This window comes from Protopterus annectens, chromosome 13.part0 (assembly GCF_019279795.1).
Source record: "Protopterus annectens isolate FY-2018-M chromosome 13.part0, PAN1.0, whole genome shotgun sequence".
In the NCBI taxonomy this organism is placed as follows: Eukaryota; Metazoa; Chordata; order Ceratodontiformes; family Protopteridae; genus Protopterus; species Protopterus annectens.
The window spans coordinates 1,049,073,797-1,049,087,616 of NC_056747.1; the positions used below are offsets into that span (position 1 = coordinate 1,049,073,797).

At 37.3% G+C, this 13,820-nt stretch overlaps 1 protein-coding gene across 1 annotated transcript in view; it reads right to left on the bottom strand.

The window, feature by feature from the left end:
- PPP1R1B (protein phosphatase 1 regulatory inhibitor subunit 1B) overlaps nucleotides 1-13,820 on the bottom strand; it is a 1,016,738-nt gene that overhangs the window by 636,922 nt on the left and 365,996 nt on the right. The gene's annotated exons all lie outside the window — the stretch shown is intronic.

Genomic DNA, 13,820 nt, shown 5'->3' on the forward strand with positions numbered 1-13,820 from the left:
CAATCCATTTTGCTGCACTGATTCTTTTTAGAATCTGTTCCAGTCTTGCAATATGCACTAGGCTGCTTTAGCCATATCTATATCTGTTCTAAAACTCATTTTATAACAAAACAGCTTCTCTGCTGTCAATATGCATCATATGTAGTATCATTTACTTGTCCTAGTAACTGAGTGATTGATGTGTGTGAGAGAGAGAGAGAGAGAGAGAGAGAGAGAGAGACTTGAGAGCAACAGGGGTGGATATTAGGTAAACAGATAGCTGTTTAACTAGCTTCTGGTTGCACAATATAAATTTTCCTGTAAAATATTTCATGTTTCCCTTGGCTTTCACAGTCTTTCAGGATTAGCTACTATGAAGATAGCAAAGTTAAGACTTCCATGGACAAAGGATTACGTTTCTTAAAGAGTTTTTCCTTTTGCTCTGCCCTTTTGGGTAGTTTAGGTAATATCAACAGAAAGACTGATCCAAAGGTTATTTTGGATTGTGAAAGTCAGCTTTAAAGAACAGCACTATGGTCATGTGGGTCTGCAATATCACATGACAATTTAATTATGCATAAACTCTGTGACACAGTCTTAGATTAAACGGTATTACATTTGCAATACACTTTATTAAACTCCACCACTAGTGGGAGATGTGGAAAGCATAGAATGCTTCAAATGACAACATTTTACTTCCAGTAATGCCTTTGCAAACAGACTATCAGCCAATTGTATGCCACCATGTTCTATAGCTATACAACTTTTTTGGTGGTATGATACATGAGTGGGTGCAATGTAACTTCATTTTAAAAACCCAAGGGAGGTCAAAAATAAAATACTAACAGCTGCAGTCTTTCAAATGGGTGGGCCTGCCCCTTCTGTATCTTTTATAGGAGGCTTTGTGCCAGTCAAACCCCTTATCCTTTCAAAATAGTTAAAAGACATTTCTGAAAAAAATTACTAGCAAAATCCTTAAGGGGTAATTTTCAGAAATGGCCTCTGTACTGGTAAGTCCTAGTATGGACTGCTACCACTAGTAGAGACCCTTTCTGATTCAGAGACAGACTCACCCATAGCAGTGATCCTACGCAGTTTGTAGGATAACCTAAGTGGGCCGTCAACACAAATGAGCTATATGCTAATGATAAATTCCAGCCTGAGCAGTCCATGCTAATTAGCTCTTACCAGACATGCTTGCAGTAAGGCATTTAAGCAGCTGAGCTATTCAGAGAGTCACTTGGCTGAGTAAGTTACGTTTCATGGGTGCATTAAAGTTAGAGGGAAGTTCCAGGGGATTTAGGGGACAGGTAGGGGTGGGAATGAGTGTAGCTAGATGTTGTGTGTGTGTGTGTGTGTGTGTGTGTGTGTGTGTGTGTGTGTGTGTGTGTGTGTGTGTGTGTGTGTGTGTGTGTGTGTGTTGATGTGTGTGAGAGAGACTGTGAGTCTGCCTGAGTGGTTACAGAAGCGAGGTTACATAGGAGATAGATAGGGTAGAAGTGTGTGTGTGTGTGTGTGTGTGTGTGTGTGTGTGTGTGTGTGTGTGTGTGTGTGTGTGTGTGTGTGTGTGTGTGTGTGTGTGTATGTGTGTGTGTGTGTGTGTGTGTGTGTGTGTGTGTGTGTGTGTGTGTGTGTGTGTGTAGAGTGGGGACAGTCATACCTGAAAACACTCCAAGACTAATGAGCAAATCCTGCAATATTTGTGGAAAATACTAGACATCAGGGAAATGTAATTATTACTCTAGACTAACGTAAAAAGATAACAGAATGACAATTTGGCAGCATGAAAAACCCATGGAATGGGGGAACCGTAGACACCAGGGATGCTCTAAAAATATTACCCTAAACTTACAGTTTTGCTACATGAAAGATGTATGTGTGAGAGAGTACTAAATAGTAGGTGTTATCATCCTAAGTCACTTAAAACTTTAATACAATAGTACATTTTACAGCATGAAATCTATAAGACATATGAGAGGTAACAGTAGACATCAAAGGACTCAGTAAATATTACCTTAACTCATTTAAAAATATTGAGAACTGAAGAAAGCATTTTAAATCCAGAAACCTTGGCACAAAAATGCAGCTTGTTACCTCAGCATGATATTAGTCCTCTGCAGTGACACTAGACATCAGTGAAACTCTTTAATTATTACTATTATTACTTGAATTGTTAATCTTTAATGTTATTTCTAGTAGTGTTAAGTCACTTAAAAATAAATTAAAAAGCAACAGGGGGAAAAAGCTTCAAACCCAACATCCTTTGCTCAGGAAACACTCAACTGTGCTTTAGAGTTCTGCAGTGCAGAGCAGGTCTACCATTTGGATATATTTTCTAAATAATAAATATGAAACTCTAATGTCTGGTATTACTGTCTGACTGAAATGTTCCATTAATTATGAGAGACATGGCAGATATAAGCAACATCAGGGATGTTCTATAAAATCATGGACAGGTGAGTGGGATGGGAATGTGTCCATGTGTTCGGGATCAGCAAACTTCTCAATGGCCATGTTCATGACTTCTGGGCAAAACTGGTAGGAACACAAGATGACACCATGGAATTTTTTTAAATATTACTCTGAGTTACTTACAAAGTTAACAGAATACCAGATTTAGTATCACACTGCATTTTTGGCTTTATTGACTGATTGTAATACTTTGTAATTTATGGGGGCATGGGTAAAAATAAGAAGATGCATCAGGGATGCTCTGCCAACTCTGTCTCATTCTGTTTAGGATTTAAAAGTCTTAATATTCATGATCCATTTCAAAATCTCTTCCTTTGCCGATATTTTTAGTTCTCTAGCTTCTACTTTTCTTAGATAACAGAAACACCTAATGGTCTTGTTCCTCAGCCATTGCATTTATCAATACCTCAAGTTCTCACCCTGGAACACAGTCACAGTCTAAATAAATATATTACAAAATCTCGGAACCAGAAAATGATGAGAGATAGTCTTGCCACATTCCGTAGAAACTAATCAAATACAGTAAAGCAGCAACGACTGGAGGAAAATAAAACAGCAAAAACATAACTCCTACACTGAAATGAGAATTAAGTGATAAAGAAAAATGTTTTCGTATTTATTTTGATGAAGATAAATGTGTGATCATTGTTTTCATATGCTAATCCTAATTACACCACCATCACTGCTACAGTTGTTTTAAACGTCAGTGTCAGTTTAATGCCGTGAACAATACAATGCAATATATGGTTCACTAATATTTCTAGTCATTGATTTACCTACAGTGCAAATGTTAAGCAAAATATAAAAGACATCTAGATTCAAATAGCTAACTGTTCTGCACTGACACTATACAACAATAAAGCAGGTATTTATTTTGTGGTGACATTATACATGATATTAAATGTCAAATATAAAGCATTTAGAATGCAAACAATTCACGTGCAATACAAGTAACAAGCAGACATTAGATATGATTTATAAGACATGGGTGAAGAAGGTTACAATATAGATGTTAGGAATAAATTAAATTGAGGTAAATGGTGTGAAACAGAGTTGTCAGGAAGACAATAGTTAAAGCCAGAAGAGGAGGAGAGGCACGGTGATGAGTCAAGGATAATGAGGGTAAAAAGGTAAGAATACCAGGGTACATAGAACCTGGTTATCAGAGAATGGTAGAAAGTATCTGAAGGGGATGGATAAAGTGGGAGGATGGAAAGCAATTGAAATGTAAACTAAAGTGGGGATTAATATAGGAAGGTAACTGAGGAAGATTGGTAGAAAGGTTTGTTGTTTGGAAGAGGACAGAGGTTGTTTTTTTTCAAACACCTTTTTTGAATTATGGAATTGTGGGTATGAGCTGACAAACAAAAATGTAGTTACTCGGGTGAGGAGTTGTGTACTACCACTTGTGGTTTAGGTGTAATTTTAGTAAGGGCTTGAAGGCAGAAAGTTTCATGGTCTGTTTTAGGTATGCAACTTGGGATAGTGTTCTGGAATTCAGATTTGTAATGGGAGCACAGTGAGTTGTCTGTTGCATTTTTGGACTTTGTTGTGATTACTAAAAGTTTATTATTTCAGCAAAGGTTTTTACTGGGATAATACTAGTGCTGCAGGGTACCTTTTAGTGCTGGACATGTTTCTGCTGCATGCATAAGGCTGTGTGCTAGACATGTTTCTGTTTTTTTTCATAAAGTTGTGTGCTGGACATGTTTCTGGTGCATGTATAGGGCTGTGTGCTAGAGATGTTTCTGGTGCATGCACAAGGCTGTGTGCTGGACATGTTTCTGGTGCATACATAAGGCTGTGTTCTGGACATGTTTCTGGTGCATGCATAAGGCTGTGTGTAGTAGTAAGTTGTGAGTGTGTGTTAAACAGCTTGATAGCTTAAGACAGTTTAGTTGCTTTAGTGCTCTGCAACAATCAGTCCTATACAGAAGGTTGGCAGCAAATGTAGCTACTTTATTATAACAGGCTCAGAGTTTAGCTTTAATTGTACTATTTAGATTTGTAAGAGTGGGTGAGGCATATAGTAGGGAGGTAGATGCTAGTGTTTGTCTTGTATCATCGTCAGACAGGTTCTATAGAAGGAGACGAGTTTCTGGTGTCTTTTTATAATGTCTTGCAGTATGTGTCAAGTGTCACTTAGTTCACCAGAAGTTTTGTTTTTAGTTACAAATTTAAATTTTTGTGGTGTTGGACATGGTCATTTCGAAAGATTATGTTTTATTTTGGTATTGTTTGTGAGTAAAGAGCAAATGTGAGAGTAAAGAGCAAATTTTGGGTGATATCCTTAAGTGTTGGTAGGGTTGAGGCTGCATATATATATATATATATATATATATATATATATATATATATATGGGTTGAGTCATCAGCATATTGATCTATGGTAGTGAGGTGGTAGCAATTCGTAGTTTGTTTGCAAAAATTTTGAATAAGTGAGGGCTTGACCAGTGAGGGGTGGGGCATAATACAAAATTCCATGAATGATTGCTTACCTTATTCACATCTTACTGTAACTTGTAATATGGTGATGAATACCCAGGAGTTGAAGAAATATGTCAATAAAGTGAGGATATAAACTTGGTGGTCAGGAAGGTGGGGGGAGGCGAGATATGGCCAATACAGACTTCCATATTTCAATCTAAGAAGTTAAGATGCCACAAAACTGTTGCTTGGGGCAAAGTGACCTGGGATAAGTTCACCACACTACAGTAGGTGGGAAAAGGGGACAAATCTACATGGAATAAAATTATCTAGGGAGGGTGGGATTTCTCTGTGAATGTGAAAAAAGGGCAGTGAGCTATTACACAGTAATGTCATCACTGGGAGTGTGATTGCTTCTTCCTTCTTGTTCTCAGACTGCATGTGTTTGTTTGTAAATGTGAGAGGAGAGAGAAATATTCTCATGCCAGTAACTGCTAACATTTGGACTGACGTGTGATAAATGGCATTCAATAACCATTTTGAGACACTACTATTTGGTAAAGATCATGTAAGGAAGCATTCATGACTGCAGCCTACAGTTTTATTTCAGTTGCTAGTTTAAAAAATATTACAAAGTTATAACATCACAAAATACCATTGGGCACTACCACAGATTTGTTTATGTGCATAAGACCAAATGATAGTTGTGATGCCCATGCACTGGCCCAGCAATCAAGGAGCCTCAATGCTCATCACTAGCACCAGTGAGGGCTGTCCATATAGGGAAAGGATAATAAATACACACACAGTAAAGTACAATTTCCCTCAAGAGCACACAGAGATCACAGTCAGTCTGGGGCTGGTTTCTCCCTTTCTCTCGAGGTCCCCAATAAGACTCCCCACTGGCACAGCTATAGGGGTCCAGATCTCAGCCTAGTGGGCAAGCTGAAACCTCCAGCACCATCTCTGTCCAACCAGTGCTTTGTGTCCCTGCCCAAGTAGCTGACACACACACACTTTGAGATAAGAATTTATACAACCACACAGACACTCCTGGGGAAGGCTGGCACAGGTTCTCCAGCTATGCCCCTTTTACCCAGACTATATGGTAGAAATCACTGCCACCAAACACCTAATATTTATCAGCTACTCAAAGGCCCTTATGAAAGAGTGTCCAATTATACTGTGCAATATTATTATCCAAATGGCAAGTGTGACTGAACAGTCATGACTTATTTGGAGTGATTTGGTACAGTATCACTATATACATGCAATTTACTCTTAGAGCTTAAATTATCTCTACACAAAACAGCCACAGTTGAAAGGTTTAAAATATTTAATAATAAATAATAAAAACACAAGACAATACTTCTTACTACACAGTGCTAGTCAAGAGTTCAGAGATCACAGAAAAATACTTAAAATAATACAGTAGAAAAGTTCTGACTTTAACACAAAAAACAAGCTAGTCTAATCTTCCTATTTCCTAGCTATATCTAAGAGAAAACACAGTTCTAAAATCCTACTTACATATAGACACAGGCAGAGTGTTAAGTTGGATGTTCTCAAAACAAATGCTGAAATGCTCTCATTCTTTCTGTCCTTAAATTGATAACACAGTACCACTGATTCATTTCAAATTACATCATTTCTTTCTGGTTCCCAGGCTAACAGACTCTCAGAGGTTAATAGCCCTTTTGATCTTGCAGCTGGTCAGGAGCCAGAGCAATAAAAGAAATTATACATGCAAATTCTAGCCATTAACTCTGACCTCAAAACAACAGACAGAATGCCTTTATCTAGACATCTCAGCTCCAAGTTTTGACATCAAAGAATGGACTTATCAGCTTTGTTACAGCAGAGTGCACTGTTGTTACATTTTTGCAGTTCCACATTTAACACCATTTTTCCCATTTAAGAGAACAAGCCTGTGGCTTATACTAATATTTACAAATGACAGAATTATCTATCTACCCCAATCATCCCTCATACAGTACTCAGATGACTCTTTCATTATATCTATAGCTGATAACCCAACTGAACTACTAATCCTCACACAAACATCATTTAACCACACTGAAACTTGGCTAACTCAACACCATCTCATACTTAACCCCCAAAAAACAAAACTGCTACTCTTTCTCCCAAAATCCCACTCCTCACTTAAATCCTCCTTCACCATCTCTTCACTCAACAACATCATAATAGCTCCAGAAACCCATACCAAGCTCCTCGGAATAATCATAGATGACCAGCTGAAATTTGACCTTCACATTCACCACAGTACTAACAAAACCCATAAAAAGCTTGGTCTTCTTTATAGAAATAAAAAAATTTCTCACTCCTGAAACTAGAATAACTATAGCCAATGCATACCTCCTCCCCAACCTCTTCTATAGCGCACAAATCTATACTAACCTCCAGTCTACTCTTCTCTCAAAACTTGAATCTACCTACAACAAAGTGGCTAGATTTGCTGCAAACTTACCACCCAAATCTCACCACTGTCTGGCCCTCAGGTCACTACACTGGCTTAAGTTTCCAAACCACCTCAAACTTACCCAACTACTCATTATCCACTCCATTCTCAACAAACCATCCTCCTGTCCAAGTCTCTCTTCACTAGTCTCCCTCTACACTCCCACTCGATCACTTAGGAGCTCAGATCAACATCTGCTACAAATTTACAAACCTAACAAATGTGCAGGACAGAACTTATACAGCTACTCTCCAGCCATCCTTTGGAGCAAGCTTCCCTTGACTCTAAGAAGCCTACCCCAGACCCATACTTTCAAGGTCTCTCTTAAACACTACCTTACCTACCTCAGAACTTGCCCCTGCAACCTCCCCCCTTAAACCTAGTACACATCTTGGTCTCTTCACATCTCTCTCACTCTCCCTTCATCATCCTACTATCCATCTCATCCTCCCTCCCTACTATGTATCAACCCCCCTCTTCCTCACACTCCTCCTTCCGCCCACCCTTTACCTTTATATCTTAAGGCCTGCTCTCTCCTACCTACCTCTTGTCAGTAAATACATAACCTTTCCCAACTCCTCACAGGCTACCTATTTCATACTAGGACCCTCACAGTTGCTAATCCATAAACCTATCAACTCATAATCACCCCTCTACACTAACTGCTGCAACCCCCCCCTTATCCTACTTACATCACCCTCAACTACCCCCCATCTGCTCTGACTCCATTACAACATTAAGCTGCTATCTAACTGTATCTTGCCTTCCTTATTTAAATGCAATTAACAATCATTACAATATTCTTGTATTTATAGAAATTTGTGTTCCACTATTTTTGCATTCTTCTACTGTGTATTGTGTAAATAGTAACATTTTTAATCTACTATTTTTGTATTCTTCTACTGTACATTGGAGCTTTTCTCCCCAGGCCTCCGCTGAAAAAGGGCTCTGTCCCAGTTGGACTATCCCGGTCAACAAATGTCAACTAAATAAATAAATAAATAAATACCAAATTCTATCTAGCTAGGCTGGCAGCCTTCATCTATCTTCACAATAGTTTTCTGCCAAACCTAATTTAACAGTCTGATGATTGCATCACTAATTTACAATTACTTACCTATGCTATTCCAACATTATCAGAGCTGCAACCCTGAATGACATAACCGTCCCATCCCTCCCATGAATATTAATACTATAAACACAGTTATTACATTCAGTCTTCCACATTAAGAGGCAATACTTAAAACTTAATATTTTATTAAAGGCTTCAAAATATACTTTTCTTTTCATATAAAAAAGTGTTTACAAGCATAAAGATGCAAGCAAACACTTTTTTGTTTGAAAAGAAATGAACGTTTTGTACCTTTAAACATGATCTTTAAGTGACTAACTGAACCTAGCTAAAACAGCTTCCTTCTACCTGAACTGTAATCCCTCTTTTCCAATATGTGGTAAGCGGAATGTAGACATTCTTCATATTGTTGATCTTGTTCTTCTATCAAAAATGTTGTTTTTTTTTATATATATAGAAAGGTTAAGCTATAAAATATCGTAAATCATGATTTATTCTAGTAGCAAGCAAATAAATTCTATTTGATTATATCTATATCTATATATCTATGTATATATATATATATATATATATATATATATATATATATATATGTATATACACACACACACACACACACACACATATATATCTGTCTCTCTCTCTCTCTCTCTCTCTCTAACTATATACCAGATACATAATTACAGTGCATCAGATTGTATTAGAACCCACAGTACAGAATAACAGATTTTTATTTGTGTAAAAGGCTACCCCAGACATATTTTCATCACTATTTCATAACACACGACCTAATGAAAGATCATACTAAGGCTTTATATCTGAAGTATGAAGTAGTTTAAAGAATTAAATTATAAAAATCAATCAATGTCTTTCTTACTGCACTTATTTCAATTTGGAATACTAAGAGGAGACCTGCATCTAGTTTTCAATGGTTTGTTAGACCAGTTTCTCTTCAAATATGTACATCTAAAGTATGCTGTCCATCGGGAATCACATTGGATATGGGAATCTGTTAAAAATTGATATTACCAAGAATAGAGATGTGCAATTTATTATCCCACCAGAGTTTGGAATAATTTACTTCTTCACATATGAATAAACTCCAGACTCAAATTTAAAGTACAACTAGATATTTATATGATAGGCAGACAGCACAGATGCAAATTAAATATTTAAGCTTCTCAATGGCCTTTTTTCCTAAGTCTAGTCACTTGTTATGAGCTTGTAAATGTAATTTGCTCAGAGGCACAAGCCACCCAGGTACAGCATGTGGGAACAGAGTTCATTACTGCTGAATGCACTAAACTTATTTAAGACTCTAGGGAAAGTTGTAATATTACCAGTAGCAGATTCACCTAGAGTCACACAGCATAGACTTAGGTAAAACTATTACAGATTGCCTGTTTCAGCAAGACCCTATGATGCTCTCAAAAGAAACGTTGACAAAATGCACCGGGATAATATTTATAATTCTTATCAATTCACTATGTCATTATTTTTAATATCAAGTTAGCAAAATCTGTAAACTGACAGACCATTTTCTTTCTTAGAATATCTCCAAGACAGTCTCAACAAAAATATGACTTTGCATCGCTTAACAAGCTTTTCCAATACATTATATTACTGATGTAATAATTATTTATGCCTGCAGCAAAAGCTAGACCCAGCTAGTAATCCCAAAGTAAATGACTTGGCTCATGGCTACAGCCTGAAGTACGGATGCCATGAATACTTCCACAGAGAAAAACACAGATTAGTGATGTTATGAGTAAAATTCTGAAATGAACAGTATACCCACAGCATTTGGGTCTCACAAAAAGGTAATGCTTTTGTACTTCAAAAATCCATCCTGTAATCCAAATGTGAAGAAAGAAATGGGTTAAAATGTTAAAACAAATATATTAAAAGGTTACTGTTAGCCATCCACCCACAACCTCTGTTCCCATTTTTCACATGGGGTCAGGGTGTCACTTTAACAGTGACAATCATCTAACGCCAAGGTTTAAACTGACAGGTGGCTAGCACTTCCGTGGTAGTTCTTCCACACTATATACTCACATGCACACTCCCACCTATGGCCAATTTAAAGTATCCAATCCATCTACTGCATGTATTTGGAATGTGGGAGGAAAATGGAGCACCCGGAGGAAACTCATGCAAACACAGGGAGGACATGCAGACTCTTCACCAAGGCATTCCAGCTGAAAATCAAACCAGGGAACCTCTTGTTGTAAGGCAACTTCTGCTAGAAGTACAAATTAGTAAAATTCATACACTAGTGTTTTTGTCACTAATATATACTGTTGCTCTATGGACTTCATTATGGAGACAGGACACTTTTTTTAAAATACTCTAGCCTTTTGTTGCTTTTTCAATCTGATTATATTAATATTCTACATACAACATGAGTGCTATTCTTTCAGTAATAGACTACAATGTAACAACACAGAGCTATGTCTTTAACTGGAGAACACTGAGCCAAAGAGCACACAAATCTGTAAAGTGCCCTAAGATTTGACATTTTTTACATGGGTAGAAACTGTGATATGAGTTGTTGTTTGTCTTTTCGGCTTTTCCTGGTTAGGGGTCGCCTCAAACATCTTTTCCACCCTTCAGATGCCAAAAAGCAATTATTAATATTATCTGAACATGTTAAAATAGTGGTTATGATTCTGTCACTTTCACAATCAGGTTTGTAAACTATTTATTAATAAACAAGGCCCACAATGTATCTTCCAGTGGGGAGTCTTTATATTTTTTGTCATAATTCTGTCCACAATGGAAACACAGGTTAATTAATTCCATTTTGTAGGGAGCTTTGTGGTTGCACGGTGTTTCTCTGCTTTACATTGTCATGTAATATAACAAATTGTTTCTGCTAATCTTGATTTGTGTGAGGAGAGGTCATAAGGGGTTCAATACATATTAACTAAAATTGGAACCTAACAACATGGAAAATGTTCTGAGTTGCTCTGGTCATTGTCATAAGAACAACTCTACGTGAACTATGCATTTTAGAAGAGGTTTGGCAGACAGACGTGGTGGGTATACTCAAGTATAAAGTATACTACAGCTAATGTGCAGTAAACTGACAGCAAGTCAAGGACTGTCTTGGCCTTTATGGTGCATGTTTTTGAAGAGGTTAGAATGCTTATTAAAATCAAGCATTTCACTTTCTCAGGACTTGCCCAGCTTTAGAGTTTGTATCTATAGGCAGTGAGGATGTTAAGGGTGAAGCAACACACAATAGGATGCAGGAGGATATAAACTATACTTCCCACACACTTCTCTTCGGTTTCAGTGAAACTTGGTATCCTACTGTGTCAACATTTTGTCCCATAACAAAGTGCTTTCACTGGTAAAATATCTTCATTAAGTGCAAGTCCATGAGCTGTTGACCTCTGGGATGAACTGGTACAGGGGACTCACTATTTTCCCTTGACAGAAACCTCAAAGTTGATTATATTAAGTGGAGTGGTGCTCTTTCCATATGGCATCAAGAAGGCTTTGTTTCACATAGAAAACATGTAACTCAAAGGCCATTTCATTAGGTTTCATTTGTAAAATATTCTTTGTAGTTGGTGTAACTCTCCATTACATGTTGACATAGCTTCATATCTTCAACTTTCAGTTAGAACCTCTGTGATTGAATGTCCTTTTGGTTTACTCTTAAGAATATTTCTACGTATATCAAAAGGAGTGCTCACAAGGATCAGTTTGATCAGATGCCTAGTAAGATTATTTTAATCAGTAAACTGATATTTTAGTGTAAAGTTTAGTTTATAGTCACAAAATCAACAATGTTCTTACCTGACTTGAGTCTACACTGCATAAGGTATATTCTAAAGTAAGCATTTAGTTTTAACTGACCGGCAAAAAAATTCCACTAGCATACAGGTGGCCACACTTCCTCTACTTTATAATTTCTATCACTTTGTTGTCTTAATCTTTCATCTCCAGCACCTTGACATATTTTCCTGTATTATTTAACTGTACTGTACTATCTTTATCCTCTACATGTAGTCATATTCCTCTAAAACAGTGATGTGTGTCATCAATCAGAGTCAGACCAGTTTATTGTTGGCCATCTGCTTGATGACAGTGATGCCACATTCACAACACAAACTACTTGTTAACTCATCCAATAAAAGTACTGGTCACATTATAAGAACATCCCAGCACTGCCACTGGGAAATCTTAGCTGATACTCAAACTGAATGCTCATCACTTTCTTTCTACCTTCTTTTTCAACACAGACACAGTGGCACATTCTAGAAAGGTGCTGTAAATCATTCACATTGCAATAAAGCATTGTTTACACCATACCACATCACTGGGTAAACAAAATATTCTGATTTGCTGAGAAAATTACAACAAACTATAAGGCTCTGAATTTTTGAAAAGTAGACCTGAAAGTTGTTGTTTGCCTTTCGGCTTTTTCCCGGTAAGGGGTCGCCACTGCGGAACTCCGGTCTGCTAATGATTGGCAGTAGATTTTTATGAAATGCCGAGGTGCCAGCTCGACGCCCAACCTTAAATTAAGGCATGCCCATTTATGCATGCATGTCTTTTGAACGCTACCCAACCGCGGCGGGGAGGACATGCAGACTCCACACAGAAGGCACTCCCAAGCCACGCCGAGAATCGAATGGGAGAACCTCTTGCTGTGAGGTAACAGTGCTACCGCCATACCACCGCAGAAATATAGAGTTAAAATTAGGATTACAGGATAACTAACTAGAAGCTAACAATTAGTACAAATGCATTGTTGAGAAGAGGAGACAACCAACCAAAAACAATGGGTAGATTTTCAGTTTACTACCAAAACAAATACTGGATTAGATGGTTAGAGAAGGAAGGTGGAAGGAGTCGGTCCAACCTGGCTTCACTGGATACAATAACACTCTTGCAAAAATAACACACTTGCAACTGAAGCAAAACTGCAAGACTTCAAAATATATAAAAAAAAATCAAAGCTGAATCTTATATATCTTGCAAATCAATAAAGAGTTAATTTAAGGGGAAACAATGATAGTAGAACATTTAGGTAATAGCAAAAACATAGGCTTCAGGCTTTTTAAATTGAACATATATTTATAGCATCTTACTTTAAAGATTGCTCACAGTACTATGAGTTGGAATCACAATAGTAGACAACAATGAAATAATCGAACACTATCAAACTAAGAAAAGAGAGTGAGAGAGAAAGATGGCAGGTGTCAAAATCTGATATTTAAACTGTAAAATGATTTGTTTTAGCAGCGTAACAGGAATCAGGGGACAAAAACTAAGAGATCAGATATACTAAAACAGTCTGTTTGCATTGATCCTGGTTAGCAATTGCTCACAGTACAGCTTCACAGGCTAAGTTTACTTTTTCATTCTATTACA